Source organism: Fukomys damarensis, unplaced genomic scaffold (assembly GCF_012274545.1).
Source record: "Fukomys damarensis isolate Sample0158 unplaced genomic scaffold, DMR_v1.0_HiC HiC_scaffold_2, whole genome shotgun sequence".
NCBI lineage: Eukaryota > Metazoa > Chordata > Mammalia > Rodentia > Bathyergidae > Fukomys > Fukomys damarensis.
In genome coordinates, this window is record NW_022900914.1 from 47,852,702 (window position 1) to 47,865,783 (window position 13,082).

The window sequence follows — 13,082 nt, forward strand, 5'->3', positions numbered from 1 at the left end:
CTGCAGGGGGTCAGGGAGCTCAATTTGGGCCTTGAAGCCGGAAATCAGTCTGAATCTCAGTGGTCTGCCATCAGCTAGCTGAGATCAAAGGACTTAGTCCTGCACATGGCTGTGCACATTGTATATTATGACTGCAGAGATATAGTCTGAAAGAGGGCCTTCAAATTCTTTTTTTTCTTCTTTTCCTCATTCCACTCTGCAAATTCTTTCTTTTTTCTGTCCTCTTTTTCCAATTCAGTCTCTTGCTCCACTATATTATTCCTCATCTCCCTTTCTGTTCCTGTTCCTGCCCTAACTTGGATTTCTTCTTTTATTTTCTTTTAACCTTATTTTTTCTTTATGTTCTTTTCTTCTCTCATTTTACTTCACTCAAAGGTCAATAGTTTTAAAGGAGAGTCCCTATTACTGTTAACTGGTTATATTCTTCTCCTTATTCTTGCACTCTGTCTTTCCCTTTTGACGTTAACAGCTTCCTAAAGATTGTATGGTCATTCTATGTTCTCTGGCTTCACATGAAACCTTCTCCAATTCTTTTACTTATCTATTCCTCTCATTCTAACTCTGTCTAAGCCCCCATCCTAAATGGTAAAGATGCTATATTGAAGAGTTTAGTCACTGCAAACATATTTTGGACTGCTTCTTGATTTTAATTTAATTCACATGGTTTAAAGGTAATAGATTGATGACTACCACAAGTGGTCAAAGTTGTGCTTGATCCTACTGTGTGGATGATTGTATCAATTGGGATAAAGGATTATGACTGATTTTATGAGTTGTCTTCTCTGATATTATGAAAATGAGAATTCTGAGTCATTAGAGACTAAAAAGCTAAAGTGCAACTGTATCAGGAAGACTTAAGTAATAACTCAGGAATTAAACCAAGGACAACCCAACAACAAAAATAAAAATGAGAAAACACTTAATCAAGACACAAAGACAGACTACCAGTTCACCAATGGCAAACAGTAGGACAAGTGAGGATGAAAAATCTGATAGTGAACCACCAGGACACCCTGAACTCATAGCATAGGAAATAACAAAACAGATCAATCAGGCTCTAGAAAAATTCAAAACAGATAAAATTTCCCAGATAACCATAGAGATGGTAAGCAAAATGAAAGTCATGATTGAAGACTCTACAAAAGAAACTGACAAAAAAATACATGAGCTCAGGACCATGATAGAAGCCATGAAGGCCCAGCATAAGAAAGACATGGAAACAATGAATACCAAACACAGGAAAGAAATGAAATACATAAAACAGATATCCAGGAGATTAAAAACTCTATTGAAAGTTTTAGCAGCAGGATAAGAGAATATGGAGATAGAATCTCAGATTTAGAAGATAGGATTGCAGTCAGTGACCATGAAAAGAGAAATCTCTTAAAAACAGTAAGCAATGATCATGAGAAATCGATCCAACAACTCCTACATGATGCAAAGAAGAATAACATAAGACTGACAGGAATCCATAAAGTAGCAGGAGAAAGTACAAATGACTTAAAAAAAATATTCACAGAATTAATGACAGAAATCTTCCTAGTGGGGAATAATTTGACATATAGATAAGTGAGGCATATAAGACTCCAATTAGCCATGATAAAAAAAAAATCTACACTTAGACATATAATAGTCAAGATCCTGGAAACTCAACAGAAGAACAAAATACTTAAAGCAGTTGGAGAAAAGAAACATATCACATGCAAAGGAAAGCCCATCAAAATCACAGCAGACTTTTCATCACAAATCCTCAAGTCAAGGAGAGCCTGATGAGAGGTACTTCAAGCCCTAAAAGAAATCAACCTCCAACCTAGAATGTTGTATCCTGCAAAATTATCTTTCAAAATAGATAGGGAAATATTTTTTCAGAAAATCTTATGAGTTGTTCCTGTGAAGTATTCAATTTGAGGGAGTTTTAGGGAACACTGAATTTGTGGTCAGCCAAGTGGAAGTGCAGGTGGCTTGGAGACACCTATGACTTACAGATAGATTTTGAAGTATACAATCTTATGGGTCTAACCACTCAATTTATGGGATCTTTGTTAACTCTTCATAGAGACAATCAGCTTGAATTGGATTGAACTGTAGAACAGCCATTTGGCATCAGAAAATTAGTCAGAACAAGGGCCAATCCAAATTAATTGCAGCAAAATTTGACATTATGTCCGTTTCAACACCTGAGTTACAGGTATACGCATCTCAGCAAAAGTAAGGTAAAAATGGAGTTTCACACAACAAAATGGCAATATGCTTTTTTCCCTACATGGCCAATTATTTAACAAAACAAAAAAGTTAAAGATACTAGATGAAATAGTTTTCATTTTTGGAGATCACTTTCAAAACAGCTTAGTAAAATGGTCTGCATATGTTGCCTACAGAAGTTAACATTTTGGTATTTTACAGCTTTTCTTCTTTACTTCATGGAATTTCCCTAGAATTATTTCAGAAATTTATTCCTCCAAAGTTGAATGTTAATGTAAGATATTAAGCCAATGATTCAATATCCATGTTAAACGTTTGCATTAGGTCAGTCTCAGCATTAATGCTGGTCTGCCATTCTGCTTAAGCTGAATTTGCACAAGCTGAGTTTGTTTTCAGAAGTTACAAATTATTCTTAGGGTACATCTTACTATAGAATATAAACTGTTTTTAAGAGTTCAGTTTGCAGTAGTGTTTTCTTTCTAAATCAAATAAATAAAAACAATAAAAAAGAGAAGAAGAGAATCTCTGCCAAAAATATTTGAGTTGTTGGGTTGGCAGTTACTAAGTGAGGGCTCAGGGATGTTGCTTCAGACAGCTCAATCACTCTAAAGGAGGCACTACGCACAGGAACTCATGTGCACTACTGAAAGAGAGGGAGCTCACTGAGAAAAAGGTACATAAGAAAGTACTTTCCATGACAGACTGGTGTTTTTAAAGGAATATCTTAACTACTAAGAAATGCAGGAGAAAAATAGCTATAATTGAAATGTAGGCTGTCCTACAGTTTAGTCCTATTAAACTGATTGTCTACGAAGAGTTAGCACAGATCCCATAAATTGTGTGGTTATACCTATAAAAGCACTCCTGTATTAAAATGGTCTTTGTTGAAAAAGATCTCAAAAATACTTTTGCACGCAATAGTAGAGAACCTCATCCTTTCCATCTATTGACAAACAGAGAGCTGACAAAGAGATTCCAGTGAGTCATGGGGAAGGGTAGGGCTCAAGCCATCTGTCTACTGGAATTTGGTAAAAAAACTAAAGAGATCTGAATTTCTTCAGAAAAACGTATTATTCAGAAAAGGAAAGGATAGAGAAAGACAAGAAAAATTAGACAAATTTTATTGATGTAAACAAACAAAAAAAATTAACAATTATTTCTTTTATTCTTGGTCACTTTACATCTACTATGTGGTGTTATTTACAATTTAACAGTCCAGAGCCATTAGAATTAGCAATGGTAACAAAAGTAACCCACCGCTGAAATTTTCAGAGGCAGTGACATACACCCCTTCTTCTTTCTCCTTTAGGCTCAATTTCTGAATGAATTGTTTATAAACACTGATTCAATTTCATCTTGCAATCATTCAACTCTCTGCAATCTGATTTTTAACACACTACTTCTAATAAAGTACTCAGTTACAAGTCTTTGTTGGCTTTCTTCTTACTAAAGCAACAATTTTGCTGGTACTTAGGGTATCTATATGTACTCTGCAATATTTGTCACATGCTTACACAGGCATCTTTAATTCCAAAGTCCAAAATCCAAAATGTTCTAAAATCCTAAAGTTTTGGAATGACAAAATGACATTGCAGTAGAAAATTCTATACCTTACCATGTGCACAGATAGCAGTAAGAAAATAAGACACACTAAAAATACTATTTAAATTTTTACTTTTAAGCTATGTATAAGGTACATATAGGTGTAAGTGAATTTTGTGCTTAGACTTGGGTCTCATTCCTAAGATATACCCAATTCTGTATATGAAAATACTCCAAATCCCAAAATATTCACAATCTGAAACAGTTTTGGTTGCAAGTATTTCAGATAAAAGATATTCAATCTGTAATAAAAACTTATTTACCTAAAATTCAACTTTTTGCTGAAATTTTCTATTTGCAAAACCTGATAATCCTATGCCTGATTAATCTCCCTCCTGTTACCTTCACCACAGTAATGTTTTACAGCACAAGATATTACTCTTATACTTAAGACATATAAACAATCCTGTGTTCTTAGAATAAAGTATACACTTCTTAATGAGCTTCATTACATCTAACAATTACTTATGTTGACATCACTTCCTTTTGGCTACCCTGCTTCCTTTTGTCCCATTCCCCTGTTAAAATGAAATGGTTTTACTTACCCAATATGCTAGGTTCTCTTTTCCTCTCAAAATTTGTGCTACTGCATTTGTGAGAAGACACTTCTCAAACTATTCATTCTATATAAGTGGTTCTTTAGTCACCTAGTACACTTGGATATTCTATTTCAATCTACTCACATATATCAAGTGAATAAAAATATTTTGGAAGAGACTGAGTTGTACAAATTCACAGCTACTTTGCTATTAAACCAATAGAAAAACACAGGCCTCAGTTCACCCATCAAGTGACCCTACTCTACTACCTTTCTGTCTGGGAAAGTAACGGAATATAGAAGTGAAATCAAGATCAACTACTGTACCAGTATAGAATATAATAGGCAGAACTTCAATCCTGATCTTAGAAATAAGATATCAAGAATGAGATGGTGAGATTTAATAGACTGAGTAGATGGTTTACTGAAAGAGCAGAATTCAAATTAGAATCTGAAACAGTGAAAGTCTAAAATAGGTTAATGATAGAAAGCTAGGAAATTTTTCTTTTAAAATTTCTTACAAAAGGATTTTCACAATTTCTTTTTGATATGTTTAAGGTGTTGTTCCATCTAAACACAATACATTAAAATGTTATGGGAGCTTGGCATGTGGTACATTCAGTACTTGGAGAGTCTGAGGCAGGTAAGTTGAAGCCCAGCCTGGGTTACTTAGCAATTTAATGAGATCCTGTGAGAATTTTTTTTAAAAAAGCAATCAAGGGGGTCCTGGAAATTAGTTCAGTGGGGGCAGCTCCTGCCTCATCAGCGCAAAGTCCCAAGTTTGATCCCCACTACTAAAAAAAAAAAGGATCAAAGGTATAGGTCAATGTGAAGACTATGGGTTCAATTCCCGAGTACTGGAGGGAAAAAAAGTAATCAAAACTTCTTGTAGACCTGAGTAAAAGTTGGTCACCATCCAACATTTAAAATAATTTAAAAATAGAAATAACATTCAATACAGTTTTCCAGTTTATAACCTATAAAATGGCCAAATTAAAATAAGTACTTCACTGGTATTAGCCCTAAAAATATGACATGAGGGCCAAAGAAAATACAAAATGTAAAAAATGCAACAGTGTAAACACTTGGAGACAAGCATGAACAGTGAATGCCTAAGAAATTTGGGGGAAACTGGCTTGCCACAAACATTAAGACTTTGGAAGTTGTGAGTAAAAGAAAAGTACAAATGGTTTGATGGAAAGGGGAAGGCAAAGAAATAAAATATTTTTCAGCTGAGATGATGATAAACAGGTGATATTCAGAAAGAGATGGTCATATGCTGCTCTGGAGCTAATAGGGAATTTTCTGGTTTGAAATGATTAAGAAGAGTGGTGTTTTAAGGACTTATTATTTTCAAGCAAATTATGGGAATTCATGAAATTTTAAAATATTTAAAATTTTTCTATAAAGACATTAAAAAGGCTTTGGAGATTAATTCTGATGTTATACTCCTTTAACTCTAAGAAAATATGTTTTACCAAGTTTAGAACAAGCATCAACTGATAGAAAAGCAGAAAACCCCATATATATAATATATATATATGTACACACACACACACACACACACACACATTTCTTTCCCTCTTTTCTAGTACTGGAGATTGAACCTAGGGGCTTCACAATGGGTTCTGTCTCCATTTATTTATTTATTTATTTATTCATTCATTCATTCATTTCCTATTTTGAGACAAGTTCTCCTAAGTTGCTAATTTGTCCAGGATGGGCTTGAACTTGCAATTCTACCTTAGCTTCCCATAGTGCTGGGATGACAGGCTGGTGCCATCATGCCTGGTTTACTTTTTCTTCTTAGAAATAGCACTTCTCAATTCTTCTAGAACCTAAACTTCCAAAGTATAGAAGTTCTCAATGGAATAAAATCTAAAGCCAACAAAATGGGAAATGTAGAGAAAGAAGGGAAAGATCACCAAGTTTAGAATAACATTTTTTAAAAAATCCTGTCCACTTTTTTCCAAGCACACATGAGAAAAGCCTTTTGAAAACTATCAGTTGAATAAATTACTTCTCCACTACCACTCCTCATCCCTATCAGTATGCCTTGAAACAAAGCTAGGACTCAGTGGTTCCTCTGCCTGCCTTGCAAGTGCAAAGTCCCAATTCGATCCCCAGTACCAAAATAAAATAAAATAAAACTAGGAAGACAAAAATCTAAACACTGATCAGTTGGGAATTATGAGTCTCCATATAGCAAGCCATTTGTACTCGCTTATTACTAACACCCTCCCACACAAACAACCCAAGATTATGTTGAGTACCAGAAAATGTACTTTGAGTTTGCCAATCTCTGGAAGCCAATAGCAAAGCTTAATAGTGATGCACAACATGGTTACAATAGCATGATCCATCTCCATTTTCTTGACAAAGATGGCATGTTAGGCCATGGTAAAAGGAGCAGGTTACATTCCCCCAATGCTCAGGTTGGCAGCATCTACTATCAAATGACTTGGTGTTCAGCAATGGGCTGAGAGAAACAATGACTGCCTTATCTCCTGGGATTCAAGGAACTTCAGCACATAAACCAAAGTAAGTGCTGAGTTGACAGTATTCAATGACCCACGTCAGAGACAGGCCCAACCAGAATATAGGGTCCATCATCCATAGTCGAAGAGAATCAACATTGCTATTTTAATGGCAAGAAGGCTATTCATTTGGGTTCTCCAAAGCTTAGAAATGCATATCATAAAAAAACTGCACCTGAGCATGAAAAGCATTGTAGAAAAACAGCAAATAAAGCAAGTGTTTTGGACTTCCTATTTTTGTTGGAAGAAAATTATCTGCAGTTTATGTTCTTCCTGCACCATTTAGATCTGAGAATCCAAGCTTAATTCTGCTTTAAAAAAAGTGAAGGGGGGATGCAGTCCATAAGATTTCCATGAATCTTTTGCATAGGCTAAATGAAGCTTGTATGTCTAAGAAAATGATACTAGGCTATAGTATCTCTATTTCTAATCCAACAAATTCCCATTGCACTTAAATTTTTAAATCTGATTTCTTATATAAAATATCTAATGTGGCAGCTGTTTCAGAGACAATAACAGAAATGAATGAGCTGTTGATTACTGTATACATATATAATAGACAATTCAATGCTTCTTCCTTGTATTAAATTGAGAATCAGAAATAAGAACACAGAAAAAAATTGAGAAAAGGAGAAAATCAAATGACATAAGAGAGAAGACTAACAAAGACTGGCTGCCCAAATATATGTATTTCTAGTAGGGATGAAAGCATTATTGTAAAGAACAGACATAAAATATTTTCTGATGTTGTTCACCAATCAACCAAAGGGCAAAATTTATTAGTCATGGAGCAAATTATTGTCTTCATTATATTAAAGCAGTAACACCTACTTATCCTTAGATTTTCACATGTGCAGGGCACTGCAAATTATAGGAAACAAGTTTATTTTTCTATCTACAAACTCAAAGCCAACCATGAATCTCCTGATCTTAATATTTCTCAGATGAAAAGGATGTGAAGGTAGAAGCTTTTAAAATAATAATCCACAAGGACAAGGCGAGAAAAGTAACTAAGATAACTGAAATTAACAATATTGAAACACTCTACCCAGGAAAGTTGCATCTTCAACCACTCTATATTCCTTCACCACAGGGGCATCTACTATTTTCATTTAACCTAGTAGTAAGGTTTAAATTTTTACTAGGACCAAATGTCTTCCATTTATCTCTCCTCAAATCTTACATTCTTTTTTTTGTTTTGTTTTTTAACTCAGTACCAGGGATAGAACTGGGGACCGTGCATTTGTGAAGCAGGTGGCAGAACTACTAAGCTAAATCCCCAGTGCTTTAGAATCTTACATTCTAAAAATGGCTCTCTTTTAATACTCGACAAAGTAAAAATGCCCAAAATATAATTTGAAAAAAAAGTTGGATAAAGTATTAAAAATAGTTTAATTAGAAAGTCAATTTTTAAAATTTCATGAAAATAACAGTATAAAATGGTGCTCCTTGCTACAGTGTAATCAAAATTTATGCAATATCATAAAAAGCCAACTTCTTGTTTTACATTTTATTTCTACTGGTATTCATGTCGAGATACCTGAATTTCCAAAAGAAATATACTCATGCTCTTCAGTTTCCTAAGGTTCACAACTGTTAAGCAAAAGCACTTCATTATAACAGCACTAACATTTTCCGCAACCACACTGACATATCTATCATCATACTAAAGTATGGTACTTCAGATTTTGACTACACAGGTTGACTTTTTTAAGCCAACATTCTCCAAAAGCAAGAGTATAAAACTGACTTTGAGGCAAGGCTGCCTTAAGAAATTATGCATATAGAGCTTCTTTTATAAAAAAGAATATTGACCTTATTGCAATGGCCACTGAATTTATAAGTACCTCTGCAATCAATCAAAGCTTGCTTTCTAATTACATAAATTCTTACTGTACATGCCCAGGAGAACATGGTATCATATTTAACTATCATGAAAACACTAATAAGTTAACATTTAATATTTATTTACTACTTACAGACATTTGTGCATTAAGAAAATGAAGTGCTTCACATGCATTATCTCATTTAACCCTTTAACAACTCTCCACAGATTTAAAAATATTCACACAATCTTACTATCTTGGAAATAAACAGAAATTCAGAAATCATTTAGATCAAACTTTTCATTTTATATACATAAAAAAAGAACTAAAAGCTCAAATGGGTTTGATGAATGCTCAAGACCAAATGGCTACTTGGTGGCAAAACTAATGCTATAAGACACCTTCTAACCCAGTACTCTATTTGCCTACGATAATGATACTAACAATGTGATGGCTGCCACTAGTTATTGACAATTTACAATAATAATTTTAAAATCATCACAAGTCTATGAGATAGGTTAAACTGTATATGAATTCCTACAAATGACAAAACTGAAGTTTAGAGAAATTAAATATGTCCATAATACTGTTAAAGGCCTAGGTTTCAACAAAGACCAATTTTTTCATCTTATTAAGATTATAATTATTATACATTATGTAGATGGCATATGAAAATTTACTATTAATGGCAAAGATGGCTTTATACGCCAGAGGTTGGTGGTAAGATCTATTTATCAATCATTGACTCTCCAGTTATGCACTCTTATAAGAGAATATTATTTTGGATTACAAACACATCCCACTTTATGTCATTATTCATATCACATATCATTCGACCTGAGCTCATTCTTACCTTTGGTTGCTCCCAACTTCAGAGATGAACAAAGAGATTAAGAAACTGAAGTGGTTGTTATCCATGTCATTTTTATTAGTTGAACAAATGCTTATTGTTTAAATACCACTTATTGTTGCCTGCTTGGGCCCACCCTGCGGGTGTGCAACCTCCCCAACTGCATGCCACCAGATCAAGTAAGGACCCAAGGACCCCAGAAGAGGTCTCTCCAGCTGCCTGCTTGGGCCCACCCAGTGGGTATGCGACCTCCCCGACTGCTCAGCACCAGATCCAGTAAGGACATAAAAACGCTGGAGGTGGTCTCTCCAGCTGCCTGCTCGGGCCCACCCGGAGGGTGCACGACCTCCCTGACTGCACGCCACCAGATCTAGTAAGGAACCAAGGACCCTGCAGGAGGTCTCTCCAGCTGCCTGCCCGGGCACACCCAGCGGGTACGTGACCTCCCAAACTGCATGCCACCAGAATCAGTAAGGAAGGTAGCCACGAGGGTGCACTTGAAACACCCCCACGACCTGCTCCCTCCACAACCCTTCTCAAACCTCCTGATTGGGCTAGTCCTTGGACCCACTCTGCAGAGGCATAGGTACTTATGAAGGGTAGTTTTCTGAGCTCACAACTTTAAACATCTTTAAAGAAACGGCAGGGGAAACCTGTAATAGAACTGAGTGGAGTTCAACCCGGTGGGTTGGGAAACTCAAGTTAGGCCTTGTGGACTGAGGTCACTCTAAGTGGTGGGGACCTGCCATTGGCTAGCCGAGATCAGGGGATTCGGTTCTGCATATGGCTGTACATATGGTATAATATGACAACACAGACATAGTCTGAAAGAGGCCCTTCAAATTCTTTTTTTTTTCTTTTTCTCATTCCACCCTAAAAGTTCTTTCTTTTTTGTGTCCTCTCTCTCCAATTCAGTATCTTGCTCCACCATATTATCCCTCATCTCCCTTTTTATTCCTGCTCCTCCCCTAACTCAGACTTCTTCTTTTATCATTTTCCCCTTGTTTTTTCTTTTATGTTCTTTTCTCCAGTCATTTTACCTCACTCATGGCTCCGTAGCTTCAAGGTAAGGCAAGCCCCTGTTACTGTTCAGGGGATATATTCTTGTACTTATTCCTGCACTCTGTCTATCCCCTCTGAAGTTAATAGCTTCGTAAAGATAGTAAGGTCATTCTACATCCTCTGGTTTCACTTCAAACTTTGTCCAGTTCCTTCACTTATCTACTCCCCTTGTACTAACTCAGTCTAACCCCCCATCTTAAATGGTAAAGATGCTATATTCAAAAGCGTATTCACTGCAAACATATTTTGGGATACTTTTTGATATTAATTTAATTCACATGGTTTAAAGTGAGAGATTAATGACTACCACAAGTTGTCAATTTGCAAGCTGTGCTTGATCCTATTGGGCTGCTAAAATGTATCAAGTGGGATAAAGGTTTGGGATTGATTTAATGAGTTGTTTTCTCCGATATTATGAAAATGAGGATGTCCATCAGTCATTAGAGGCTCAAAAACTAAAATGAAACTATATCAGGAAGATTTAAGTAATACCCAGAAATTAAACCAAGGAAAACCCAACAACAACAACAAAAAAGAGAAAACACTTAAGCAAGACACAAAGACAGACTTCCAGTTCACCAATGGCAAACAGCAGGACAAATGAGGATGAAAAGTCTAATAGTGAACCAGAAGGCCATCCTGGACCCATAGCACAGGAGGTAACAAAACAGATCAATCAGGCACTAGAAAAATTCAAAACAGAAATAATTTCCCAGTTAACCATAGAGATGATGAGCAAAATGGAAGTCATAATTCGAGACTCTAGAACAGAAATGGACAAAAAAAATAGATGAGCTCAAGACCATGATAGAAGCCATGAAGACTCAGCATAAGAAAGAAATGGAAACAATGAATGCCCAACAGAGGAAAGAAATGGAATCCATAAAACAGATTCAAACAGATAACCAGGAGATTAAAAACTTTATTTAAAGTGTACATAACACAATAAAAGATTGCGAAGATAGAATTTCAGATATAGAAGATAGGATCTCAGTCAGTGACCCTGAAAAAAGAGGTTTCTCAAAAACAGGAAGGGATCATGAGAAATCGATCCAACAACTTCTAGATGATGCAAAGAAAAATAACATAAGACTGATGGGAATTCATGAAATAGCAGGAAAAAACACAAATGACTTAAAAAAGCTCTTCACAGAATTAATGACAGAAAACTTCCCAAACAGAAAGGAAAAATTAGATATACAGATAAGTGAGGCATATAGAACTCCAACTAGCCACAATCAAAAAAAATCTACACCTAAACATACAATAATCAAAATCCCAGAAATCCAACAGAAAAAAAAAAATAACAAGCAGTAAGAGAAAAGAAACAAATCACATGCAAAGGAAAGCCCATTAGAATCACAGCAGACTTTTGAACACAAACCCTTAGGTCAAGGAGAGCCTGGAGTGAGGTATTCCAAGTCCTAAAAGAAAATAACCTCCAAACTAAACTGATGTATCCTGCAAAACTCTCTTTCAAAATAGAGGGGGAAATAAGATACTTCCATGACAAAGAACACCTGAGAAATATCATGAGCACCAAACCAGCGCTACAAAGAATTCTAAACAATATCCTAGAAAAGGACAATGAAGGTCACAATACCATGAGGCCAAACAGACCAAATCAAATAGGCAAGGCAAGAAACTAAAAGGAGAGTGGAGAAAAAGGAAAAAGAGTCAACAAAAGGACAATAACATGACAATAATAAGTCAGAACACATCAGTTATAACCATCAATGTTAATGGCCTCAATTCAACAATCAAGACAGATAGACTGGCAGAATGGATTAAGAAGTAAAATCCAACAATATGTTGTAAACACACCTAGTGCAAAAGGAAGCACATAGACTGAAAGTGAAAGGATGGAAAACAATTCTCCACACGTCAAGAACCCAGAAAAAAGCAGGGATAACAACCTTATTCACACACAAAGTAAATTTCAAACCAAAACTCATTAAGAGAGACAAAGAAGCTGCGATCACCCGGCAGCGAGCGCGCGAGCTCCCGGCCTGCGCGACAACAGACCCAGGAAGGAAGGTAGCCGCGCGGGCACCCTTGAAACACCCACACAACGCCCCCCCCGTTCTCAAAACTCCTGATGGGGCCAGTCCTTAGACCAACTCTGCAGAGGCATAGGTTCCCATGAAGGGTAGTTTTCTGAGCTCCGAACTTTGATCATCTTTAAAGAAAGGGCAGGGGAAACCTGAAATAGAACGGAGTGGAGTTCAACCCTGAGGGTAAGGAAACTAAAGTTAGGCCTTGTAGATTGTGTTCAGTCTCAGTCGTGAGGAACAGCCATTGGCTAGCTAAGACCAGGGGATTGGGTTCCGCATATGACTGTGCATGTGGTATAATATGAGATCAGAGATAGCCTGAAAGAGGACCTTCAAATTCTTTTTCTTTCCCTCTCTCTTTTCTCTTTTTTCCTCTTTCCACCCTAAAATTTCTTTCTTTTTTCTGTCCTC

General features: G+C 36.1%; 1 protein-coding gene across 4 annotated transcripts in view; it reads right to left on the reverse strand.

The window, feature by feature from the left end:
- Exoc6b (exocyst complex component 6B) overlaps positions 1–13,082 on the reverse strand; it is a 564,580-nt gene that overhangs the window by 167,940 nt on the left and 383,558 nt on the right. The window lies entirely within an intron of this gene.